The 13307-nt window shown below is 45.2% G+C and overlaps 1 protein-coding gene across 1 annotated transcript in view; it reads right to left on the minus strand.

The window, feature by feature from the left end:
• LOC124776591 (probable imidazolonepropionase) overlaps positions 1-13307 on the minus strand; it is a 182962-nt gene that overhangs the window by 22959 nt on the left and 146696 nt on the right. The window lies entirely within an intron of this gene.

Raw genomic sequence — 13307 nt, forward strand, 5'->3', positions numbered from 1 at the left:
GTGGGCATTCTGGTGAGATCCTCTCCTGGGACCGCAGGTTATGTAGCAAGTGTAAGTTGATAGAGGAGCAGGAGTGTAAGATTTGTGCCCTTCAGGTGCAGTTGAAAAATGCACAGGAGGAGCTAGATAGGATGAGGAGGGAGAAGGGGGTTGGGGAATGGGAGCTGGCTGTTGGCAAGAGATCTGCTAGGAGAAGGAGATTTTCAGATAATTTTACTATTGGCGTTTGCAATAGATATGACCAACTGTCAGAGTCTAGTGGAGAGGAATCTCTAGTAGCTGTAGATGTAGGAAGTATGCCGCAGACCTCAGCAGTTACGGTGGCTAGGACAGTTGCAAAGTCGAAGAGGAAGAAGAAGGTTCTGCTGTTAGGTAGTTCTCATGGTAGAGGTGTAGGCCAGCAGTTGCAGGAAGTGATGGGGAGTGAGTACCAGGTCACCAGTGTTGTGAAGCCTAATGCAGGATTGGCTCAGGTGGCTGTTAACATAGAGGGGTTATGTAGGGATTTTACTAAAGAGGATCAGGTAATGATTGTGGGAGGGGCTGGTAATAGTATTGACAGGGATGGGGAGTATGACGTAGATGGTGACCTGGAAAAGATAGACACTCAGGCTGGCAACATGAATGTGCATTTCGTGGAACTGTTTCAGCATCACGATCGGCCTCATCTTAATACAGCCGTCAGGCATAATAACATGAGACTTGGGGGTGCGCTGATGACAGAAGGCATGAGTCACATTTCAGTGGTGTCGGTGGAGTCTATCAGCAGGACGGGTTTCACTAGACATGGTCTGCACCTCAACAGGTATGGAAAGGGGAGGTTGGCAAAGCTTATAGGTGACAGCATAGGTGGGGGTGGTGGGATCACTCATGGGAAAATTTCTGTAGTAGTGGGTGTTAGAGCTGTACCTTTTTTAGATTGAAGTCAGCTGATAGGTATTCCTGCTTAGGGGAAGTCTCTCTAACAAAGAAACCACTTTCGACAAAGCTTAGGTATCTGATTAATGAGGGAATTAGTATATTTTATCAAAATATAAAAGGTATTAGAGATAAAGTTAGTGAACTGCTTATAGATGTTGACTCTGAAATTATTGGTATATCTGAACACTTCTTAAATAAGGAGATAATTCAGAGGCTTCCTTTACCAGGATACAGGTTGGCTGGCAGCTTTCCTAGGAGCTCTTTGCAATGTGGGGAAGTAGCCATGTATGTGAAAAACGGTATCCCATTTGAGTCAATTGATGTTTCAAAGTACTGCACTGAAAAGGTGTTTGAATGTTGTGCAGGTGTGGTTAAATTTAGTGGAGCAAAACTTCTAACTGTTGTTATTTATAGATCCCCAGACTCCGATTTCACAACATTTTTGCTAAAGCTAGAGGAGGTTCGTGGTTCACTTTATAGGAAATACAAAAAGTTAGTTATATGTGATGACTTCAGTATTAATTTTATAAGTGATTGTGCAAGGAAAAGGATGCTGGTAGACCTCCTTAATTCATATAATCTTATGCAAACCATATTCTTTCCAACGAGAGTGCAAGGGAACAGTAGAACAACCATAGACAACATTTTTGTTCATTCCTAATTAATAGAAGGGCATTCTGTTAGCAAAAAGGTGAATGGCCTTTCAGATCATGATGCACAAATTTTAACTCTAAAAGATTTTTGTGCTGCAACACATGTTAAATATAGTTATCAACTTTTTAGGAAAGCTGATACAGTTGCTGTAGAGACTTTTGTAAACCTTATCAAGTAACAAGAGTGGCAAGATGTTTATAGTGCTGATACAGTAGATGATAAATATAATGCTTTCCTCAAGACTTGTCTCATGCTCTTTGAAAGCTGCTTTCCATTAGAACGTTCTAAACAGTGTACTAGCACAAACAGGCAGCCTGGGTGGCTGACTAGAGGGATAAGAAAATCCTGTAGAACAAAGTGGCAATTATATCAAAATGTTAGAAATAGTCAAAATCTAAATGCAGCAGCCCATTACAAACAGTATTGTAAGGTGTTTAAAATGTTATTAGGAAGGCAAAAAGTATGTGGTATGCAGATAGAATAACTAAGTCTCAGGATAAAATTAAAACCATATGGTCAGTCGTAAAGGAAGTGGCTGGGCTGCAGAGACAGGTCGAGGATATAGAATCAGTGCGTAGTGGGAATGTCCGTGTTACTGATAAGTCACATATATATATATACAGTATTTAATAATCACTCTCTGAATATAGCATGTGAACTAAATAGAAACCTAGTCCCAACACGGAATCATATAGTGCTCGCAGAGAAAAGTGTTCCGAGACTGTTACCTGAAATGCTCCTCCATGATACTGACAAGAGGGAGATTGAGTTAATAATTAAATCACTAAAGACCAAGAACTCTCACGGATATGACGGGGTATCTAGCAGAATACTGAAGTATTGTTCTATGTATGTTAGCCCAGTACTTAGCCATATATGTAACTTTTCCTTTAGGAGTGGTCGGTTTCCTGACTGATTAAAGTACTCGGTAGTGAAGCCACTTCATAAAAAGGGAGACAGGGATAATGTTGACAATTATAGACCTATTTCTATGCCATTGGTGTTTGCTAAAGTTATCGAGAGGGTCGTATATACAAGGTTACTGGAGCATTTAAATTCACATAATTTGCTGTCAAATGTACAGTTTGGTTTTAGAAATGGTTTAACAACTGAAAATACTACATTTTTTTTCTCTGTGAGGTTTTGGATGGATTAAATAAAAGGGTGTGAATGCTAGGTGTTTTCTTTGATTTAACGAAGGCTTTTGACTGTGTTGACCACAAAATATTACTGCAGGAGTTGGACCATTATGGAGTAAGGGGAGTAGCTTACAATTGCTCACCTCTTACTTTAAGAACAGAAAGCAGAAGGTAATTCTCCACAATATTGAGAATGGTAGTGATGTTCAGTCCCAATGGGGCACTGTTAAGTGGGGCGTTCCCCAAGGGTCGGTGCTGGGGCCACTGCTGTTTCTTATTTATATAAATGATATGCCTTCTAGTATTACAGGTGACTCAAAAATATTTCTGTTTGCTGATGACACCAGCTTGGTAGTGAAGGATCTTGTGTGTAATATTGAAACAGTATCAAATAATGTAGTTCATGAAATAAGTTCGTGGCCTGTGGAAAATAATTTGATGCTAAATCACAGTAAGACTCAGTTTTTACAGTTTCTAACTCACAATTCAACAAGAACCGATATTTTGATCAGACAGAATGGGCATATTATAAGCAAGACGGAACAGTTCAAGTTCCTAGGCGTTCGGATAGATAGCCATGGAAAGCCCATGTTCAGGATCTTGTTCAGAAACTAAATGCTGCTTTATTTACCATTAGAACAGTATCTGAAATAAGTGACAGTTCAACACGAAAAGTAGTCTACTTCACATATTTTCATACACTTATGTCATATGGTATTATTTTTTGGGTAATTCTTCTGATTCAAAAAGGGTATTTTTGGCTCAAAAACGGGCTGTTTGAGCTATGTGTGGTGTAAGTTCGAGAACCTCTTGTTGACCCCTATTCAATAGTCTGGGAATCCTCACATTGCCCTCACAGTATATATTTTCTTTAATGTCGTTTGTTGTTAGCAATATTAGCTTATTCCCAAGTGTTAGCAGCTTTCACTAAGTTAGTACTAGGCAGAAATCTAATCTGCATGTGAAATACACTTCCTTGACTCTTGTGCAGCAAGGAGTGCAGTATTCTGCTGCATCCATTTTCAATAAGCTACCACAAGAACTCAAAAATCTTAGCAGTAGTCCAAACACTTTTAAATCTAAACTGAAGAGTTTCCTAATGGCTCACCCCTTCTATTCTGTTGAGGAGCTCATGGAAGAGCTGAAAAATTAAGCAAATTCCAGTGTTACATTGTTGATTTTCTCTATTTAAACTTATGAACTGTCGCCTGAATATGTTACTTATATTTCATTTTATCTGTTTCTACTATCGTGTTATAATTTCATGTATTGACTCATTCCATGACCATGGAGACTTCTCCTTAATTTGGTCCCATGGAACAATAAATAAATAAAGGTATTCATTCACACTATAATAGCAGTTGATGATGAAAATTTAAATAGCACTTCGTTAAATGAAGACAATTGTATTATTTCTCTCAACTGTGGCGGAAGTTTGTCGTAGTATCTAGTACCCTGAATGTTTGTTTGTTTTTATCATAAAGCCTTGTATACCCTTTTTATATGGATGTATTGCACATTCTTGCATTGTAAAAAATAAGATCTGCATTATATTTGAAACTATCTGTGTAGCTTTTTATATTAATTACACAACTTTGTGGGACACCATTCTTTATACATACCCAGTTAGAGGATTCTGCTGATTTTTGCAGACTAGTTGTACTGTTAATTTCAACCTTCTGCATTCTTCCAGTTACTATGAATTAAACCATTTGTGCGCTGTCACACTCATACCACACAGTTAAAAGCTTTTGAGAGATCACAAAATGTCCCAGTTGGTTTTTTTGGTTATTCAGAGCATTTAATATTTGATCAGTGAAAGCATATGCAGTATTTTCTGTTGAAAAGCCTTTCTGAAAACCAAATGGAATTTTTTTTAATACTTCATTTTTAAGAATATGTGATGCTACTCTTCAATGCATTACTTTTTCAAGAATTTTGGATAAAGCTGTCAGAAGTGAGATTGGGCAGTAGTTGTTAGCGTCAGACCTATCCCCTTTTTTGTGCAAAAGTTTAACAATAGCATATTTCAGTCTATCTGGAAAAATGCCCTTGTGGTGCTGATGAAATCGACACAAACATCGATGCATCCATCTTTGAACTAAGCTAAGATTATCTTTGCCCTCTTCCACCATGTCCAGTTCTTTGTGAGCCTTTGAAATGTTTAGGTGAATAAACGAACTACTCCTAAATGGGGGTTGTTTGGTGTAACTAACCTGAACATCACCCACACTGGTGACCCCGAGTTATAATGTCTTCCGTTTTCGCCGTTTTACTGTGCCCGCGACCTCCATGTCGGTTATTTTCACATGTATTACATCAACACAGCATTCGAACAATGACTTCGGCCCAGCGCCTAACGCCGGATTTTGTGATCGACATGCATCGTGTAGCAGGCGATGTACACCCACCAGGACTGCAACACGATGCCTCTAACTCGACGATTACACTGATTTTGCCAGACGTTTTCGAGCCTGCAACAATAAGTGAGGTTAGGAATGTGCATGACTCCGGCTATCAAATGCCTTTGTTCCCACCACATGTGCCCTCCATCATCAACTGTGCAGTTACCTCTTACAGATCTCCGTGCAGTGCGGGACCAATGCCTATTTCTGCAAATGCTTCATTGGACAACCTACCACTGCCAGGACAATGATTTGTCATGTCACAATCCGTGCAGTACCACACGGATACCTGCCACGTGGCTGGAACTGCTTCATTCACAGGTCAACCTCCTCAGCATCCGACCACGCCCACGCCTGCCTTGGTTCAGTATCAGCACATGCCTTCCTACTTCAATACCTCAGCCTGCATCAGGAACAATAACTTGTTATCTGTGCTGACCTCCACCTCCGTCCCACTGCTAAGCCTCAGTGTTTTGTGCCATGACATTCACCTTATCTACACACTGTTTGGAGTGGAGTGACTATGAACAGTGAACATTCACACATTCCATCCCATGTTCGACATCATTTCCCACACTGTGCTTCTGGACAGCCTGCACCTCTGCAGCCTCCCTGCAACACAGGTGGCCCCGGCTCTGATCATACATTGAGCTTTCTGCAGAGTAACAAGCGTTCTCAAACTTTGAACTTTTTCTCACCTGTCCCCCCTGCGCCAGCTCCAGTCGAATTTCCGCTACCGTTCTTGGCACATCTCGGTGCCTCATCCACGTCGGTCTTCCGTGACACGTCAATCCGAACACACCCACAACGCGTTGAGCTTCCACACTGCAATCAACACATTATGGTGTCTCACCCGCGTCGGCCTTCCACGTTGTGATGGATTGCGCCCAACCACAATGTGTCCCCTTCCACACTGCCACCTGAACAGCCATCATTGCCACATCCCCTGGAGGCACACTCTCCTGGAATAGTACAGCAACAACAGCTCGGTTCAGCCAGTGCCACGACAAACTCATCTCAACCTGTTCTTCCAAACATTCTACAATGCTTACTGACGCTGCCGCCGTTTAATCCCAACAGAGCTACAAACTGGTTCAAAATTGCGGACGAAGTGTTTAACCATTACAAACTCGACGAGTCAACCAGGTTTCTGTGCCTCATCACCCACCTGCACGACCAGGAGGACTTGATTGCTGACCTGGTCGATGCCCCGGACTCATCTACCAAGTACACTCTAGCCAAAAAGACAGTTCTACGTTGACTTGCATGCTCAACTGAGGCAGCAATACGGCAAGTGCTCCACGTTGAGCTACTAGGCAACGACAAACCTTCACAGCTCTGGAGATGGCTACCCGCCCTGGTCAGCGCCGATCTACTCTCTGACACAGCTCTCCTCGCCATCTGGTCAGACAAACTGTCTCCTCACATCCGCTTTGCTCTGGCTCAGAGGCCTCATGAACCTGTCGAGCAAAGAATGACAATTGCTGACAAGCTACACGATGCATTACTGCTCTATTTCGCCAGCCCCTGCCTACCTGACAAGTCTCAGGTTCAGGCTCATCGTCCTGCGGCTAGACGCAGCCGGGGCCGCACTGTGCCTACCGTTACGCTCGCTCCGGGAAGCAGTAAACGAGCTACTGGGACATCACCGGCTCCGCCCGTGGTCACGCCCTCTCCTGCAACTGAGCCTGCTGTGGCCACCAAACCTCGGCCACTGCCACTGGCAATGAACATTCCACAGGAAATGCAACCGCACTACCCATACTGTTACTTCTACACATGGTTTGGTGAGGCAGCACGGAACTGCAGACCACCCTGCTACTTCCCAAACGCCAATCGCAGGTAGGTCCAGGTGCTGCCTCCTGTGCACAACATGACAGGCACCCCCCAGTGATCCATTCTGTCTGGGAACCCCCCGTGACACATCGGTCCGGGCTTATCTCATCTGTACATGCTCGTCTCTGTCGACGACGTTACAAGAAGCAACACACAAGTGCCTTGTCAAGCTTGAAAACGATGCTCGCCTACGCATGGAAAACTTCAAGCTCTCCCTCCGGCTCCATGAAACTCAGCTCCAGCTCTCCGATGCAGCAAAGGAATTACAGACACTACAGCAAGGACACAGCAAGGTCAGTAAGTGCGCCGAATCTGCTTGCAATCCCAGCAATCAAGCCTCCGGTGTTTACCTCCCACTACCCCTCGCAACTGTGCTATCGAGACTGCCATAACGTGTACTGACAGCTCCGCAGGGCCACACCCTCCTAACACGGCAGCATTTGACACTCGGCCGGACACAAGTGCGCATGTGCGACGAGCGTCACGTGTTCCCGAACTGATGGCTCCTACCCCGCCCCTCGCGGACAGCACCTCAAACTATGCAACTTCGGCTCCTGCGTGCTGCTGTGCGACCACCACTGACAACACAAACAGTGCACTCGCGCCAAGCGTTTTGCCCGCGACCATGCTGTCACAGGCCACACCCTCGGACAATGGACTCACTAATGGCTCATGGGATCTACCGAGCTCACCCGACCATGGTGCCACTGCTTCGGGCTGGTGGCCATCTTGTCGCGTTGACTCCTGGGACACTTTGCCGCCTTGGCTCCCGTCGGATCCGCCGTGTGGCTCCGAACACCACGACCACACCTCGCCTGCCCCGCCCGCCACACATTGTAAACAAACCGCCTCCTGCGCCACCGGCAACATTTCTGCCGTCACCAATGGCACGGTTCACAAGCTTTGCCTCACACCAGATCCCCCGATCTCCAGTAAACCATGTTGACTTTGCCCCGAGCACCTCTCTGACCTTAAAAATCAGATTTCTGAACTACTAAGCTCCGGCATCATTGAACCCTCTGCTAGTAGCTGGTCTGCGCCCATACATATGACACCCAAAAAAGACGGGTCCCTGGCGCATGTGCAGAGACTACTGTCAACTAAACGCACGAAAAATTATGGACACCTACCCCATACCCAACATTGCCGACTTTACCAGTTCCCTCGCAGATGCAACCACGTTCTCTGTCATTGATTGCAAATGGGCCTACCACCAAATCCCCATGGCACCTGAAGACATCAAGAAGACAGCAATCACCACTCCGATCAGGTTATTTCAGTTTCGATTCATGCCCTTCGGTCTGAAAAACGCAACCCAGACCTGGCAACGCTTCACAAATGAAGTGCTATTCGACCTAAAATTCTGCTTTGCATATCTTGATGATATTCTTGTGTTCAGCTCCTCCGTCGAGGACAACATTCGACATGTGCAAACTGTTATGAACACTCTCGCAGCAGCAGGCATCGAGACCAACCAGGACAAATTACAGCTACATCAACCCTCTGTCACTTTTCTTGGTTTTTGGGTGTTTGCCGACGGCATTTCACCGCCCCCTGAGAAAGTACAAACAATACTAAACCTAGCCAGACCTTCGTCATTCAAAGAGCTCCGGCGCTTTCCGAGGACAATTAATTATTATCGCTGACATCTACCTCGGGCTGTGGAGATTCAGGCTCCACTGACAGATGCCTTGGCAGGCACCAACACTTCTGGATGTCTGCCCGTTCCAGGGACCCCTGCTATGACTGACTCTTTCACTGCCCTCAAAAATCTTCTTGCCAAGGCCTGCACCATCACGCATTCTCATCCCAATGCGCAGCTTTTCATCACCACAGACGCGAGCGATACTGCCATCGGCGCTGTCCTTAGCCAGATAATCGACGGCCAAACTTCACCTCTGCAGTTCTTCTCGCGCAAGCTCACCAATGCACAATGGAAATATTCCGTGTTTGACAGGGAGTTGCTCGCGGTCTACAAAGCGATCTAGCATTTTAAGACTGACATTGAGGACGCCCTTTCTATGTTTTAACGGACCACAAACCCCTGGCTGCGGCCATTACAAACCCGCCAGCTGACCCGCCTCCTCACCGCTTCAGATACATGGACTTCATATCTCAGTTCACCACCGATGTCAGACACACAAAGGGTGCTGACAATATAGTTATTGATTTCCTTTCACGAGTCGACGCCGTCCATTTGCTGTTAGACCTCTCTGAACCACCTAACCTCCAACCCGCCGACGAGGAAACACAAAACCTCATTTCAGACTCTACCTCTTCACTGCATTTCATCCGCACCACCTTCCCTGGCATTTCTGGTGAGATCTAGTGCGACGGCAGTACGGGCACGTTACGCCCCCTCATCCCAACCACACTCAATCAAGCTGTCTTCAGCACATTGCATAATTTAGCCCACCCCGGTGTTTGTGCTTCCGTCCACCTCGTAGCGGAGCGCTTTGTGTGGAGAAATATCAACAAGGACTGCCAGCAATGGCACGCTCCTGCATCATGTGCTAACGCTGCAAAGTACACAAGCACAATTCACCCCCCCTCGGCGCCTTTTCGATCCCTCCTGGGCATTTCCAGCATATTCATATTGACATTGTTGGCCCTCTCCCCCCCTCTAACGGCTTTTGCTATGTTCTCTCGTCTATCAACCGAACAACTTGCTGGGTCGAGGCTGTCCCCCTCCCCAATATTATGGCAGAAACTGTTACTCGAGCTTTTGTCGAGTCATGGGTATCACGTTTCGGATGTCCAGCTATCATCACGACTGACCAGGGAAGACAATTTGAGTCGGCCCTGTTCAACGAGATTTGTAACATTTGTGGCATCCGGCGCATCCATACCACAGAATATCAGCCACAAAGTAACAGGCCAGTTGAGCGCTGGCACTGCACTTTCAAGGCGGCTCTTCGATGCCACGACTCTCTATGGACGGAGGCTTTTCCCCTTGTACTACTTGGCATTCGTGCAATCTGTAAGGAAGACCTCAAAGGCACAATAGCCGAGTTCGTATACGGCCAGAACATTGTTCTCCCTGGTGAACTTGTGAGCCCTTCCGCTTCTCTCCCTCAGTCTGACTTACCTTCCTTCATGGACTGCGTCAGACGCCACTTCATCAACCTCCATATCCCTCTGCCTGCCAGCCACTCCCACTTAAGGTTCACGTCCCGAAATCTCTGACAATTGCGAGTACATCGTGCTCTGAGATGACACTGTCCGTGCTCCCCTTCAACCTCCATATACCGGCCTGTACCGGGTTCTCTGGCGCTCAGCCAACACCTATAACATCCAGATGAAAGATTCAGCTGTTGCAGTCTCTCTCAACAGACTTAAGCCTGCTCATGTCGAGCCTTCTTCTACCCCCCTTCAGGCCATGACCACGCCACTCACTGTCATGGCTCACGACACTCCGACCACTCCCTCCACGTTGGACTTACACACTCGGTCGAGTGACTTCCAGCTCCAGTCGAGCTCTCCTCCAACCTCACCCTCTACTCCAGTCTCACGCACTCCGTCGAGTGACCACATGCTCCCCACGTCGAGCTTACCTAGGATCATGCCCTCGCCGCCGGGCCATTTGCCTGCCCCTTCGACCTCTCCACCATCGCCTGCCTCGCCATGTCGAGGTTTCTCATGCCCCCCCATCTTGAACGTGCCCTCGCTCGAGGTGTTTGTGCCTGTTCCCCCAGACATAATCCATGACATCTCAATAATACTGCGCGATTATACACTGTTTGACGTGTGTTTCTCTTCATCCAGTGCTCATGACACAACCTCTGCCATTCCCTGCCACCTGGTGAAATGTGTTTCCCTCCCACCCGACGTCGCCCTGGACGTGCTTCGTGTGTTCGCCATGCCCACCGGAGACATCGTCATCGTCACTCCGTTCCACGTACAAACCAGTGGCCTACCTGTTGCCGCACGACCAGCACACCCAGTACGACACCTGGCTCGCTTCAACGACTTCCAGGTTTGGTGGCCGAACCTTTCTTCATGACATCTACCCACACAGCTCCCCAACGACGCTGTCGAGGTGACCATGGTCCAGCTCCCGCAGACCACTCCTGCCAACGCCATAGTCACCCCCCCCCCCACCCCGGCCTCTCAAGAGTACTCCGTACTATGGGGGGGGGGGGGGGGGCTATGTGGCACCGATGAAATCGACACCAACATCGATGCATCCATCTTTCAACTAAGCTAAGATTATCTTTGGCCTCTTCTGCCATGTCCAGTTCTTTGTGAGCCTTTGATGTGTTTAGATGAATAAACAAACTACTGCTAAATGGGGGTTGTTTGGTGTAACTAACCTGAACATCACCCTCACCCTTTTTCAGTGAGCTACTACATATGTCGGTGAGAATCCTATTTATCTGTTGGGAACAAGCTTATAGTAATCTGTTGGAAATGCAGTCAATTCCATGCGGTGATCTTTTGCTTTTGAATGAATTTATTATTTTTCTAATTTCAGTTTTATCAAATTGCATAGGTATTGCCTCTTCCATATACTGCCTTGTATTTTCTAATGAATAGTTGGATCCTATTTTCTGTATAATACTTAAAAAATGATTGTTAAAAATGTTTTCTAACAAACTTTTCATCGAGTTACAACAATGAAAGCAATCAATTTTTGACAGAATAATTTAATTGTATAGATAAAGAATCTACTCACCAAGTGGCAACAGAACATCAGAACATACACACAAGGAAAGGTGGGTCCTCCTTCAGGAAGAAGGGTTGAAGAGGATGGAAGATGGAAGAGGGGTGAAGGAAACGGATTGGAGAGATCTAGGATAAGGGGAAATTTTGGGAAAGTTACCCAGAACCATGGATCAGGGGAGACTTACAGCATGGGATGAGAAGGAAAGACTGATTGCCGGGGACTGCATCGAATAAGATTTGAAAACCTGAGTACAGTCTTCCTGTGCTCTCAGTTCCCATTTCCCATTTAACGATATTATGAAGGACTTTGTGGCATTATATTTCTAAATTGTGAATAGTTTTTGGTTGCTCCTTTTTTGTGAGGTGGTTGCTACCATTTCTGGAACTTTGTTAGTTATTGGAAACATCTCTCTTGTTCTTCCATTTTCCTACAGTAAAATTTATGTTACTCTGCATGCATAACATTTCACCTTTCTTAACATCTCCATTCACTATGGTCACTGGATTGTATGTTCTTTTATTTCTCAGTGTACCAATGAGATGGGTTGAATGTTCATTCAACTTATGGGCTAAGGTAGTGCTTGTGTAGTATCTGTCGATACATAGAGTGCATCTGACACTCAGCAATAAACCAGTCAACTCCATCACTACACAGGAAGATACTTCATGGTCTACAAGAGCAGTTTTGTTTCCAGCATACCTGTCAGGTATAGCTGAACACGCAGCCTGAATAGCTTGAGACCATATTTATGATGTTTACCTGGAATAAACTGCCAAAACTCCAGGATTCCTCTAAAGGGCACCATAGTTGCATCAGTGAACACTATTTCACCAGTACAATACACTTCTTGAAATTTATCTTTTATTAGATCAACTTTTTGTACAGTTTACCTTTAGTTGTGCTAGAATTGTCCAAAACATGTAGCATACTCAAAAGGGCCTCAAACCTGTTGTGAGGCAAAGGCTCCCTTTTTTCATTTTTGTACAGTGAATTTTTTTCACCAGGGTTTTGGAGTATAGGTTTTTGAACCAAACCAAGCTACAATACGAATCCAAAAAAACATCTCATTTCTTCATTATTTGTGTCTACCCTTTGCTATAGTCTGTTGTGTTCTGAACTTTCTTCATTGACAATACTGTCAATAATTCATTGCTCAGCATAACAATTCATCTTGGTGACAATCATTTCCAAAACTGGGTCATAAAAAAATTGGTAAAACTTCAAGTCATCACTCCTATCAGTCATTTTTGTCTTCACATGATCAGCAATTCCTTCATTACAGATGTCGTAAAATAATTCATGTTTCTTGTTACATCATGCCAAAAAGCTTTGGAGACATCTCTGGGCAGCACATTTACTGATTCCCCAATAGTCAGTCTTTTCCTTTTCCTTGGGCCACCTGCATCAGAATTATGATCAAAATTCTCAGGAGAGTATTCAGGATCATTGTTGTCAGATACTTCACCAAACAAACTGTCCTCAGTCTCACTGAATTCGCTTTCCAACCAACTTGTAATTTTCTCTGTCACAAATTCACAAGGAAACAAGCTGAAATCTTCATATAAACATGACTTCAAACACACACAACCTATACTAGTCATTAGACATCGTGAGAGAGCAGAATGGGGCACTCTGTGGAACTCACAGACTTCGAACTTGGTCAGGTGATTGGGTGTCACTTGTGTT

The sequence above is a fragment of the Schistocerca piceifrons genome, chromosome 2, assembly GCF_021461385.2.
Source record: "Schistocerca piceifrons isolate TAMUIC-IGC-003096 chromosome 2, iqSchPice1.1, whole genome shotgun sequence".
NCBI lineage: Eukaryota > Metazoa > Arthropoda > Insecta > Orthoptera > Acrididae > Schistocerca > Schistocerca piceifrons.